The following is a 13388-nucleotide window of genomic DNA, read 5'->3' as shown; positions in this document are numbered from 1 at the left end:
AGGAAAATCATGCAAACTTTTGGGCCTCCCTCTCACATGAGTATCCTGAACTGGCTGCTGAGGACATGAAAATATTGCTGCTGTTTTGTTAGAATTATTTTTATTATTCTCTACATGTTTATTTTTATTTACCATGTTTATGGCATTTATCACATATTTACTCATTACTATTAAAAAGGTTTTAAGGTTTGAGTTTATTCAGACAAAGTGTTTTTCAGATGACTAATATCTCTCTTATGTATTATTGTTTGTGTTTATTATTATTGTCATTTATTTACTGGAACATATACCATGCTTCATCTTACCTCATACTATGTTTTTCAACTGTCTCTCTTATCATTGCAGAGGCCTGCAGAGATATAACTCTTTTTTCCAAGACCTGAACTGAACTGTGTGAATGGCGTTGTATTATCTTGAATGTCACATCATAAATGGTTTCTAATTAGGGACCTCCCTGAACACAATAAAGAGAGAGGAAGCACAGGGTGTGTTTTCAGAGCAGTAAGGAGTTGTAACTGAGCGCATCTCTGCTGTCCTCCTCTCAAATAAAACCAAACTAACGCTTGTTGTCTTTCTTCCTTTGTGTTGTTTAATGAATGTTTTAGGTATTTGAACCTGACATGTTTCCAACCACTTACCTCTGTGAATCAACATTTTCAACTCTGACTGTAATGAAGAACAAATGCAGAGCTTGTTTACAAGTGGAAGATGATTTTAGAGTTTGTTTGTCATCCATGCCTCCAAGAATAAACTGTGTGGGGAGAGACAGGCTCATCCTTCTCACTAATTGTCAAAGGTATGATGTCATTGATGAATGGCTTGACTGTGTAACAAAGCCTAAAGCAGATATTGATAACTGGGAGTTGGTTCCACAGGAGAGGAGCCTGATAGCTAAAGGATCTGCCTCCCATTCTGGTTTTAGAGACTCTAGGAACCACCAGCAGACCTGCAGCCTGAGAGCGAAGTGCTCTGTTAGGAACATACTGAGTAATCAGAGCTCTGATATATGATGGAGCTTGATTATTATAGAATCAGCTTCACCTGTTAGAAAATCTAAACTCTCCTGAGTTCCCTAATGTGTTTTTTGTCTGCTTTGACTCTAGATTGAGAGAAGTAACTATTTTAATCCACAAAAACGTTCGTTTTATGATATTAGACAAAATTATAGATCCTAAAGGTAGATTCATTATAATAAAAACATCTATTCACAAACAAAAGTTATGTATTTTCAGTTTCTATGGTCCAAATGTTGATGATCCCTCATTCTATTTCAAACTTTTATGCACTTTCAAAGCAATTGGATTGTTCTCCTTTTATTGGGGGTGACCTCAACTTTGGTCTAATTGAGGAAATAGGTTGATTTCAACAGGGAGTCAGCTTGGTTGGCTATCAATAAATGTAGTCAGACAATACATGAGTGATTTTGGTCTTTGTGATACATGGCGATCTCTTCATCCTAACAGTAAGGAATATACTTTCTTTTTAAATGTCCATCATTCCTACTCTCGTTAGGACTACTTCTTAATCAAAAACTTGCGCGCTGTCTGACATTTCAGATGCTGTAATACATCTTATTGCTGTCAGTGATCATGCTCCAGTTTCTTTAACCCTAAAAAAAATAAAAAAGTAACCCCACAAAACAAAAACTGGAGATTTAATACATCACCGCTTAAATATGAAGAATTTATCAAATATTTTAAAGCAGAGTGGGCTTCATATTTGGAATACAATGATCAACCAGGGACCTCAGCATCTATCCTCTGGGAGGCAGGGAAATCATTGATGAGGTAAAAATAATTCCATTCTAATCTCATAAAAAGAACATAGAAAACAAAAAGATTCAGGAATTAGAAGAACATTTTAGTTACAAGAAGCCTCCCAGGAAGAGGGTAAGCTGGGGAAAGTCTGTAAAGTAAAATTAGAATTAAACCAAAATATTAAACCAATAGGTAAAGAATAAACCAAGTTGAAAACTAGCTTTATTTTGTTGTTTTACAGATTTGACAGTCTGATAAAACCAGTGAATGCAGTTATTTCCTGTTTAACTTTGAAGCAGAGCTGGTGGAAGTATCAGTGCTCCCTCTAGTGGACGGGGTAGTTGTTGCAGACAGTAACTGAGTTGGGACCCTGCACAGACTTTAAGCACCTTCTTTATTTTCCTCCACAGGCTGCAGAGTCTCTTTAGATTAACATGTATTATTCATTCATGTTTCTCCTGATAAAATGTGTAAAATAATGTGCACTAAATGTGAGACCTCCTGCAACTTTACACTTGTTTAGCTCAGATTACTTAAACTCTAACGCTGTGAAGTGACTTAGTGAAAACAAAGACTGGTCATAGAGGGAAAGTGTTTCAGCTGTGTGATCAAACAGCTCAGTCTGTAGAAAGTATTCTGTGTGGTCTGTAGGCTCATTTCTCTGAAGGCTCCTGAAGACTAACAAGCTAACAAGGAAAAGCAACGATAAAAAGCTTGAAACAAGTGTTGACCTGTTGGATGGTCACTACAACATGAAACCAAAGTTAAGCTGAAATGGTTCTGGTAAGTTCTGGTTGCTGATAAATTGTTGGACATGATGATTTCAAAGTGTAAAGTTCTCAGACAAGCAAATGAAGAACAAAAGCCAACATTTCTTGATCTCCATTCAGAGTAAAACCATCAGAGACAGGTTTCTCCTGAGACCCTGGTCTGAAGAGCAGCTGCTCCACTGTGAAGGTTCTGATGACAAAGCTGTGATTCTGGTGTCCCCTGATGTCAGCTTCAGTTTCTTCATGGATCAGATGGACAGACAGACTGTAGAGACGTGTTCTGGCCTCAGTTACCCAGAAATCCAGCCCTGCTACTAGAGCCTGCTTTGCCCCGCCCTATAAAAGGAAGTGGAAGGCCTTTACTTCCTGTTTGACAGTCTGACCTTTGACCTGACCCTGGTCTAGGATGAAGGAAGCACATGGAGCAACCCTTTGGGTAAGTGCACTTTGAGCTCAAGCGGTGACTTTAAACCTGTAACTGTAGTTAATGTGACTGAATGTGGAGTTCAGATGGTGAGAGAAGAGGAGAAGGTTTAGATGTGAGGAGACCTGAAGCTGCTGCTTTGCTTCTCCAGCTTCTGGATCGGCTCAGTCAGACTGGTTCAGAGGTTGGATTCAGATCTCAGTTTGTTGCATTGAAACACTAATAGAGGTCATTCAGATCCAAGGTTCTTCTAGCTCAGCTTTGGTGGTTGGTCTGTTTGCTGAGGAGCTTTCACAACATGTTGGTGCTAGCATGTGGAGTAGAACATGCTAACTGCTTTGACCTGCTTGGAGATGTTTGACTGTGTTCAGAGACTCTGGTTCAGTTGTGATGTTGAGTTTCTGAAGGTTTGTTGAACTTCTTTGAGCAGGTCAGCTGAATTTAGCATGTTGGACTCAGATGTTGATGCTGAGTTGTTTTGGAAGTTGTTGCTGAAGCTCAGATCAGATGCTGCTGTTGAACCAATGTGGATGATCTGTTTTAGAGTTTCCATGTAAGAAAATGAGATTTGAATCAAGCTTTGAAAGTATTTTGATTGAGAAGATCCAGAAGCTGAAGAAGTAAAGCAGTAGGTCCTCCTCAGATCCAAAGGTTTTCCTCTTGTTCTCCTGATGTAACTCCACATTCCCAGTCAGGTTGATCCAGTTTCAGGTTTAAAGTTACTGGTGTCCAAGTTGAGCAGCAAGTGAGGAAGCACAAGCAGTGGAGGTGTGTCAGCAATAAAAAGTCAGCTCTGCAAAGAGCATAACCCCCTTCATGAACCTCCTGAGAAGCCGGGGAGGGGACACGGCCCCCTCACCCACTCCCTACACTGAGACATACTTACCTCTCCAGGTCACAGCACAGGCAGGAGTTGAACCCAGGACCTCCACCTCTGGTATCTTCTGGTCACAGACAGTTCCACTGCACCATCAGGTCCACTCCCCTCTCAATGTTTTTCTCTTGGTGCTTTTAAATTTTTCATTCAGAATCCTGGACTCCTCAAAATACAGACTCTAAGGTTCTTCATAACAATAAGGAGCCTGATAGTAATTTGAACTCAGACCTTCTAGATTACCAGCCTACAGTCTATCACACTGAGCTACTGACTGACACTGGTTTAACTCTTTCCTATCTTGTTCAAATTTCTCTCAAATTGTTCAGTTTTGGGTTTATTTAAAACAAGGAGCTCATCTGTCTTGATCTCATGACCTCCATAGTGCTGATATCTGAGCAAACATCCTGAGCTATCCAACCAGACGTCTTTCTGCTGTATCCTAAAGCCTCTCACTCATGATCTCTGATCTATCGGCTCAATCTGATAAATGGAGCTGACATCTGGACGTTTAGCAGCTAATGGGAATTTGCTTTAAACTTTACCAACTAAAGTCAACTTGAATTTCATTAAAGCAATAGAGAAATGTCTAAAGTTGTTAAAGTAACTAAACATAATTGATGCTAAAGACTCATTATTATCAGGTCTTTGGTCAGTTGATGAACTGAATGGAGACTCTAGATGTTCTCAGTCCTTGATTCCATCATCCTGAGCTGTCAGGTCAACTGTCTTTTTTCTGGACTTTTGATTTTCACACTTGGGCTCTTAATGTCTTCTCAGGCTTTGATCCCAAGCTTTATCCAATTTAATCCAATTAAAATATGTTTATCATTGTTTTTTTTAATAAATATTCTAATTCTTAATAACAAGAACAGAGACAAAAAGCTAAGTTAACCGATAGGTAAAGAATAAACCAAGTTGAATAATAGCTTTATTTTGTTGTTTTACAGATATGACAGTCTGATAAAATCAGTGACTGCAGTTATTTCCTGTTTAACTTTGAAGCAGAGCTGGTGGAAGTATCAGTGCTCCCTCTAGTGGACGGGGTAGTTGTTGCAGACAGTAACTGAGGTGGGACCCTGCACAGACCTTAAGCACCTTCTTTATTTTCCTCCACAGGCTGCAGAGTCTCTTTAGATTAACATGTATTATTCATTCATGTTTCTCCTGATAAAATGTGTAAAATAATGTGCACTAAATGTGAGACCTCCTGCAACTTTACACTTGTTTAGCTCAGATTACTTAAACTCTAACGCTGCGAAGTGACTTAGTGAAAACAAAGACTGGTCATAGAGGGAAAGTGTTTCAGCTGTGTGATCAAACAGCTCAGTCTGTAGAAAGTATTCTGTGTGGTCTGTAGGCTCATTTCTCTGAAGGCTCCTGAAGACTAACAAGCTAACAAGGAAAAGCAACGATAAAAAGCTTGAAACAAGTGTTGACCTGTTGGATGGTCACTACAACATGAAACCAAAGTTAAGCTGAAATGGTTCTGGTAAGTTCTGGTTGCTGATAAATTGTTGGACATGATGGTTTCAAAGTGTAAAGTTCTCAGACAACCAAATGAAGAACAAAAGGCAACATTTCTTGATCTCCATTCAGAGTAAAACCATCAGAGACAGGTTTCTCCTGAGACCCTGGTCTAAAGAGCAGCTGCTCCACTGTGAAGGTTCTGATGACAAAGCTGTGATTCTGGTGTCCCCTGATGTCAGCTTCAGTTTCTTCATGGATCAGATGGACAGACAGACTGTAGAGACGTGTTCTGGCCTCAGTTACCCAGAAATCCAGCCCTGCTACTAGAGCCTGCTTTGCCCCGCCCTATAAAAGGAAGTGGAAGCCTTTACTTCCTGTTTGACAGTCTGACCTTTGACCTGACCCGGTCTGGATGGAGGAAGCACATGGAGCAACCCTTTGATTTGATCCAGTAGTCAGAATTAAAACTTCCTCTTTCAGGGCTTTAAGTGGAGCAGCAGGTGAATGTCCAAACACTAAGTCAGCAGGACTAAAACCTGGGGACTCTTTAGTTGCTTCACTGGGAAACGAGGACACCAGCAGAGAATCAGTGAGATGTCTGCATGTTTTGGTGACTGGGACCGAGTAACCACACAGGCTGGGTACAGTGTGGGGGGGGGCTGGTTCCTCTCAGGACCCCGAGACTCAGATAGTTTTTACCTTGAGTTGTTTCTGAAGAGCCCTGCAGACGTTCTCCTGTGTTCCTCTTTGTCTGGGTTCCCAAAGCCAGCAGAACAAGCTGTGCAGCGTTCCAGTCCTCGGGTCAGAACCAGCCTCTCCATGGTTGGTGGTGATAAAGCACAGCGCTGCAGCAGGAGGCAACGGACGATGAGAGCGGCTCTGAGCTGCAGCTCCTTGAGTCATGTGACGTTCTGTTTGTGTTGCTGCAGCTTTCTGAATGTACCGTGTTTGTTCTGCTTCTTCTTCTTCATGTGTATTTATGGAGCCACGCCTCAGTGACATATATTTATGTACACTTGAGAAAAATCTAATAAAACAATTTCATTATTATTATTACAACTACTACTATTATTATTTTTCTGGCTTCCAGGACTTTATTTTATATTTGCATTATGTTGATGCAAATGTATCAGAAACTGGACCTGTTGTATATTTCAATGCAGGTTTTCCAAAGTGTGGGATATGAGATGATTTTCTGCTGATGTGCTAAAAGATTAAATATTTTCCTATTTGTGAAACCGACTTTTAAATATTATTTTAATTTTATGACTTTAATCTTTTACTATTATAACTTGATTCTCATATCTATCTATCTATCTATCTGTTGTTATCTGAAAAGTTTCAGAACCCTTGTTTTAGTGGTAATTCAAAGTTTACCTTTTTTAAATGCATAACTATTGCAACTTGATTTAAATTGGACTTTTATTCCTCTTCAACACGTCTGTTTCCTCACCAGGTAAGTAGCTCTTCAATATTTAGCAAATATCCACCTATTTTATCTGTATTTCATGAACTGGACCAGAATCAGAGCTCCAGGCGGTGTTGGACCTTCTCAGGCTTCAAACTCAAAGTACTGGTTGGAAAGATTTTAAGAGTTAAACTGATCATTTTAAAACATAGACCATTTCCAGCATGTGAGGACAGACTGACAGAAATAAAAAAAAAATTAAAAAAGACAGTTTTTCATGTTCTGAGGAGAAACTGGCTTCTGAAGTGAAGCCAGAGCAGAAGCTGTGGAGCAGAACCCAGCTGCTCAGAGTTCTGGTTGGACCTGCTGGGCTGTTTTCCAGGAGGAGACGAAGGTTTGGGATGTCGACGCCCCTTTTTGGGATGTCGACGCCTCTTTTTGCAGAAACACCCCGAAATTTAAGTCAAATACGAGAAACGTGGATGTTTTGGTAGATGAGCGAGTAGCTCAGGGAGTAAGAAGACATGCTGGTTGGCTGACTGTTATCTAAAGGTTGCAGGTTCAACTCCAGAGGACATCTTGCTGCTTTTTGCTTTCAATAGAGGGAAAATGGAGGTAAAAGTGGTCTAGTCCAGGAGGTGAACCTGCAACCTGTGACTCCACAGCTCACTTCTTACTCCTCTGAGCCACCGCTCATCACACCAGAAAGGGTTCTCGGGCGCCATTTGTGTCATAAAAATGACAGATTTTGGTAAAAAAAAAAAAAAAAAACTCCAGCAATGAGCCAGAAGCTCAAGCTCCAGCTGAGGCAGAGGGCTGATCAGGAGGTGGTTTGTTGGTCTGAAGGCTCTTGGTTCTGCTCCACAGATCATCACCTGCAGAGTCTCCTCACACGGCTCTGCTTCATGAAGCCACTGAAGCTCTTCAAACCACCAGGAGCCCGGTTCTTACAGAAAAAGACTTTATTTTTCCTCAGTATATTACTTCATGTTTACATAAATAGAAATAGGTTTTATTTTTGGACTAGTCCAGAACCTCAGAGTTAAACATTTAAACGCCAGCACGGCATGCAGAGTCACATTTCATCATAGAAAATAAAACAGGTAAAAACTGAGTTTTGTTAGTCTTCAGCAGAGTGAAGGAGGTTAGTTGACCCAACTAGAGGAACCTGAACATGATGAGGGAACACAGAGCGTACGGGCAGAACCACCAGCAGGGAAGTGGGCTTGGAGCCTTAAAGACGGATGCAGGAACAGCAGCAGAGGGAGACGTCTTCAGCTTTCATCCTGAAAGTCTGAACTCATCTGTGGAGACGACAAAAACCCCTTAGTTTGACTTTTCTTCACAGAGGAGATAATCGGTGTTAAATGTGGTTTGGCTGAATCTCACCCTTGTGCACCTTGGAGAAATAATTGGGCATAACAATGAAACCAGAGCAAAAGCAGCACTTCTGAATATTAAATAAACCAGCAGCCCATTTATAGACTGTTTCAGCACAAGCTGCATTTATGTAAATACTACATGCTGCATTTGTCCTTCTGCATATTTTAGAACATTTATTCTGTAAGTTTTTCAAAATTTTCTTTGAAGAGTCCAAAAAGTTTTAGACATTTAATTCTTTTTATTTTTCTGATAGTTTTAACATTTTTGAGAGTGACCTTTAGGGATGCTTATGTCTCATTTTTCTGTAAGTGTTTTTAATTTGGGTCCGCCTCTTATCATTCTGAGTGTCTCACCAAAATTTCACTATGGTTATATAATAAAAATAAAAAAGACTCTTGATTCTTGAAAATTTAGTTTAAGGCCTTCCTAACTCAAACTTAAACCTTAATCAACAAATTATGACCATCACAATTAAATTGAAAAGGCTGGTTTATGATCCATAATCTGATCAGCAGCTTCAGTAGGGAGGCCCAGACGTCCCTCTCCCCAGCTACTTGGGCCAGCCCTTCCGGGGGAATCCCAAGGCGTTCCCAGCAGAGAGGCATAGTCCCTCCAGCGTGTCTTGGGTCTCCCTCTGGGTCTCCTCCTGGTTGAACGGGCCCGGAACACCTCACCAGGGAGGCGACCTCTCCCTGGGCTGCCACCTTATCCTGGTGGAGGGCTTTGACTGTTCCGGGCACATCCCACTGGGAGGAGGCCCAGGGGAAGACCAAGCACATGCTGGAGGGACTATATCTCTAGGCTGGCCTGGGAACACCTTGGGATTAGTGTTGGAATATTCTTCTCCTTTTTCAATATAAGCAGTTTTAACTGCAACATGTTGGTGGGTCATTCAATAGCAGCATCAGAACCGTTGAGTTGCAATTACTTTTTAGGCAGAGTAATAACATCACAATTCTGTCCGTTCATCCGTTTTCTTCTGCTTATCTGGGGTCGGGTCGCGGGGGTAGCAGTTACAGTAGGGAGGCCCAGACGTCCCTCTCCTCAGCTACTTGGGCCAGCTCCTCCGGGGGAATCCCAAGGCGTTCCCAGGCCAGCTGAGAAACATAGTCCCTCCAGCGTGTTTTGGGTCTCCCTCTGGGTCTCCTCCCCGGTTGGAACACCTCACCAGGGAGGCGACCTCTCCCTGGGCTGCCACCTTATCGTGGTGGAGGGGTTTGAGTGTCCCAATCACCCTAGGAGCTATGCTGTTAGGAGCTTTGTGCCCCTAGTAGGGTCACCCAAGGCAGACAGGTCCTAGGTGAGGGACCAGACAAAGATCAACCCAATGCCTCCTTATGATGATTACAATAAATGGACGTAGTGTTCCCTCGCCCGGACGCAGGTCACCGGGCCCCCCCCTAAGGAGCCACCAAAACTAGTCTTTATTTACCTCTAAAACAAAAAATATGCACTACATTTGATTTGATTATAGTAATAGTATTTAAACTGTTTTCAGTTCAGCAAATATTTTAAAAAAATATTCTTTGTCACAAACGTTTGTCTTGGGGTTAAGTCACATTAAGTGTATTTGTACACACTTATTTTATTTTAAAAAGCAACTATATTTTACAAACTTTTTTACACAAGGAGTTCAGGAAAATTAAAATATTTAAAGATATAAAAGTAGACTCAATAGATGATTGCAAGAATCACAAAAGGAGCAATATAGGCAAAAATGTAAATAAGAGTGGTTAGATATATTAGAAGAAATTAATCTTCGTTACTTTACTTTAACCTGCCTGGGAATGTGTAACTTGCTTTATTTACATAGTTCTTGAAATGCAGCAAAATGCATGTGGCTCCTGTAACTTCTATGTTTCAAAGTATGCATTTAAACAGTTTTTAAATATAAATCTTAATGGATTCTACTGTAATGTGGGGAGGGTGGGCCCCAGGGGCGGTTCTAGACAGGGGCCAACAGGGCCTGTGCCCCTGTAGAACTGTTCCTGGTCCCTCTTATGGCCCCTGTACTAAAAGCATATTAAACTTCTTAGGGTGATAAATGCTGACAAAGATACCGTGACTGACTGGTCATTTGGATCAGATGTATTTTTTTCTTTTGTTTTTACCCAGTAATAAAATAAAAATATTAAAAAATACATATTAAAAGATAACAATAATTAAAAATTAAGCTGTTTCACATTAAGCTCCCGCTGTATTGAGAAAAGATCAGGGGACTGCAACCTGCAGTTCCAGAGCCACAATTGGCTCTTTGGCTTACTTAATATATTAAACGATTAAATGTTGACCTGTTAAGTCCCCCCCCCCCCAATCTTTTGTTCTGTGCCCCTGTGAAAAAACACTGGCCTGACCCTGCCCCCCCTGCTAAATTTGGTCTAGAACCCCCACTGGTGAGCCCATCAGCAAACCCCTTTTAGAAAAACTGTCTTCCTACATTAGTGAGAACTTCTGTCATAACATCCAGAAATAATTTTCTTACAGTCTGGAGAAAAATTACTTAATTTGTTATGAACAGCATCTCTGTTATGGTCTTATAAGAAATAAATTCTGTCAACTCAGGTAATTGCTGCAGTTAGCTGTGGAAGGACCTCAAAATTCACAAAGAAGTAATGTCTTGACATATTTTGGCTGGAAGATGGTCAATAAAACATAATTTTTTTTTTTAAAGTTTGCTAAACGGACAAGCAAAGTAATGAAAACATGCAGCAGGCTACACATTACAAGGCTTCATGCCTTTTCTTTGACCTGATTTATTGTGTGATTAGCGGTACATGGACCTCATGTGGGTTTTACTCTGGTCTCATCTGCAGTAGGAGAGAACTTCAGCAGAGAATGGAGCTGATCACGGGGAATGAGGAGATAGTAGAAGCCCCGCAACAAGTAGGCAGACTTCTGCAGAGGAACAGGATGTGTCAGAAAAGCGGGCTGAGCAGGCAGCTCTGCACAGCTAACTGGAAGTGCTGTGTGCCGCATGAAAAGCTCAGGAGGAAACTGACAATATGTTCTACCTTCAAGAGAACAAAGGAGTGTTTTGGAGGAGCGGAGAACGGCTGCGTCACAAAGGCTCCAAAGTCTTGTTGCTCAAATCCAGGAGGCCAAGGAGCTGAAGTCTGGTGAGGGTGGAGGTATGGGAAGCTTTCAGGCTGTTTGGATCCTGCCACAGTTAGACCTGATTGAAATAGAAAGATTGTCTTTCTTTGTTTCCAGCACAACCTTCAAAGCGTGCCCCTAAAAGAAGACCAAGGAAAAAAGAACTTCATGTTTCCAGGGTGCCTTATTTTAACTATTGTCATTTATTTTCTACATAAAAATCTTTTGTCAAACCAATAAAATCTATTTTTGATACCAAAGCTACTTGGCTCAGATTCCACCTTTCCTCTCATTACAGAAAAATGTTTGCATTTTGCTTTTCATGGACCACCAGTTAATAAATAGATTTAAGTTGTGTGTGGATTAATTTTCTGCATAAAGAGCAGCAGCAGAGAAAATATAGACAACCCTTTCCATTTTCCACATTTTGGTGCTAACAGGTTTATTCTAAAACTGACTGGATTATAATTTTCTATTTTCCTACACAAAAAGCACAATAACAAAGGAAAATGTTTTAACTGTTTTGTGACTGAAATGAAACCATAATGGCTGAATATTCACTCCCACATCTTTGACACTGAATTAAATGTGAGGTAATCTGATTCCCACTAATTATTCATGTTTCAGCAACTTGATTAGTGGATTAAACCTAATTTAGGACCAAATAAAGTTCTGTAAGACGGCACGGTTGATGGAGCATATCACAGCAGAAACAAAAGTCAAAGAAGTTGTTTGCTGACCAAAAGAGACTAATTTTGTGTATGGCAACAATTTGAGGAAGACTAAAATAAATGTAACTGATGATACTGCTGCAATCAGGACACCTCACCAACCTGTGGAGAAAGAGCCGGACAAACAACGTCTGACACAAAACAAACCTCGACCACTGTCACAATGTCCTGGGTCCAGAGAAAGAAATCTTGATCAGAGGTTAGCATTCTTACAGGAGCATTCAATCTGGTATCCATGTTGTGTTGGCAGTAATTATAGAGCCAAAGACTGCAAGACCGTGCATTGATGGCTTCCAGTGAGGTGGGGAGGAGGATTTGCCAGTAAGTGTCTCAAAAGCAGTCAGAATGTGCTCTCAGAAATCAGCGGCTAAAGAAGAGCATGGTTTGAGCTCCACTCTCTTTATACTGCGTGGGAGGAGCTAAGACTGCTGGAGCCTGTACACAGAACAGAAAGGCAGGTGCAAAGCCTGCTGGGACATGGAGTCACAAATGTTTCCTTGTTCATAGATCCGACACAGGGAAGGAGGATGGAGCAGACCATGATGACCTTACTGCCAGCAATGGAAGGGAAGGGATCCAGCATGCTTTAGTTCAGATCTTCTTCACTGGACAAAGCCATACCAACCACATCCTCAGTGTATAGAAACACAAAGTATCACAAAAAGGACTGACATTCCAGCAGAAATGCTTTCACCATTCCCCATGGCTACATTACAGTCCAATAGTGAGAGTCTACTGTTGTCTTTTTTATGTGATCGGGCTAAATTAATTGTTTCTAAACTAGGTAATCTAAAAGAGATTATTGCTGTATTTTGATTCTTTTAGTAAACCATGTAACTTGTTATAATCTCAGGTGTTGGACAGGTGTAATGTAGCCTCAGTGTGCACATGTGATGTTGCTCACAGAGGTCAGGTGAATACTCAGGGAGTTTGTGTGTTTACTCAGAGACATGAAGAATTAGGAGGAACATTGGTGCTGAATATAATCCCCCCCAAATAAAAAAAACAACTGGAATTTTTTTCCAAAGTTTGAAGACGTTTCACTTCCCATCCAGAAAGCTTTCTCAAATCAAATGTCTGGAGTAGTGTTGAGTTCCAGGCTTTACATCATTGCCTAATAATTATTTTCTTGCTCAAGTGGAAGCTTTCACAAGACACATCAACTCTGTGGACTCAGTGGACAACAACATCAAGTTTACCAGAGAGGATCCCAGCGACAACAAGCTACCTTTTCTGGACTGTTTGGTGAACATGGAAGGAGATGGAAACCTCAACATTGAAGTGTATAGGAAACCCACTCACACAGACCAATATCTTCTTTTTGACTCACACCACCCACTGGAGCACAAACTTTCTGTCATCAGAACCTTACAACGCCGGACCGAGCATGTCCTACTAAAACAGAAGGGAAGCACAAGGAACAGAAACACATCAAGATGCCCTCCAATCCTGTGATCATCCTAACTGGGCTTTTGTCA

The 13388-nt window shown here is 41.0% G+C and overlaps 2 long non-coding RNA genes across 3 annotated transcripts; one reads left to right on the top strand and one right to left on the bottom strand.

Moving 5' to 3' along the window:
* Window positions 1-6665: 6665 nt before the first annotated feature.
* LOC118559336 lies at window positions 6666-13129 on the bottom strand. 2 transcript variants are annotated; one of them, XR_004928790.1, is made up of 4 exons: window positions 12067-13129; window positions 11098-11317; window positions 10835-10981; window positions 6666-8007 (listed from the first exon to the last, which is right to left on the bottom strand). It is a non-coding gene; the product is annotated as an uncharacterized LOC118559336 (long non-coding RNA). The 2 variants fall into 2 exon arrangements; XR_004928789.1 differs by lacking the exon at window positions 12067-13129 and having other exon boundaries at window positions 7486-8007; window positions 10867-10981; window positions 11098-11325.
* On the top strand, window positions 10980-11333 carry LOC118559337. The gene is made up of 2 exons (XR_004928791.1): window positions 10980-11214; window positions 11297-11333. It is a non-coding gene; the product is annotated as an uncharacterized LOC118559337 (long non-coding RNA).
* Window positions 13130-13388: the final 259 nt, after the last annotated feature.

Source organism: Fundulus heteroclitus, unplaced genomic scaffold (assembly GCF_011125445.2).
Source record: "Fundulus heteroclitus isolate FHET01 unplaced genomic scaffold, MU-UCD_Fhet_4.1 scaffold_278, whole genome shotgun sequence".
Classification (NCBI taxonomy): Eukaryota; Metazoa; Chordata; class Actinopteri; order Cyprinodontiformes; family Fundulidae; genus Fundulus; species Fundulus heteroclitus.
The sequence above is the reverse complement of the archived record's forward strand: the minus strand, read 5'-3'. Positions and strand labels throughout refer to the sequence as shown.